Source organism: Micropterus dolomieu, unplaced genomic scaffold (genome assembly GCF_021292245.1).
Source record: "Micropterus dolomieu isolate WLL.071019.BEF.003 ecotype Adirondacks unplaced genomic scaffold, ASM2129224v1 contig_14945, whole genome shotgun sequence".
Classification (NCBI taxonomy): domain Eukaryota; kingdom Metazoa; phylum Chordata; class Actinopteri; order Centrarchiformes; family Centrarchidae; genus Micropterus; species Micropterus dolomieu.
Window position 1 is genome coordinate 1 of NW_025743931.1, and position 307 is coordinate 307.

Below are 307 nucleotides of genomic sequence, written 5' to 3' on the forward strand. Positions count from 1 at the left end.
GTGTCCCGGTTCCTGGATGTTTACCCAGGAATCAGTACCTGTGGATTCCAAGTGACTCTGGAGCACCTTGGACATTATGGGCAGAATACGTTTTTTGTCAATTAGCCGTAGAACATCTTTTGAAGGGCCGTTTGTGGGTGCCTGAGTGGCTTACGGCCAAACCGCTCTGGGAGCGCCCGATCTCGTCCGATCTCGGAAGCTAAGCAGAGCAGGGCCTGGTTAGTACTTGGACGGGTGACCGCCTGGGAATACCCGGTGCTGTAAGCCTTTTTCGCTTCGCCTTCGAAAAACGGCAGAGGGCGCTTCG

The 307-nt window shown here is 54.7% G+C and overlaps 1 non-coding gene across 1 annotated transcript; it reads left to right on the forward strand.

Moving 5' to 3' along the window:
* The first annotated feature begins 148 nt into the window (after positions 1-148).
* Positions 149-267, forward strand: LOC123967056. The gene has a single exon (XR_006824176.1). It is a non-coding gene; the product is annotated as a 5S ribosomal RNA (ribosomal RNA).
* The last annotated feature ends 40 nt before the right edge of the window (positions 268-307 follow it).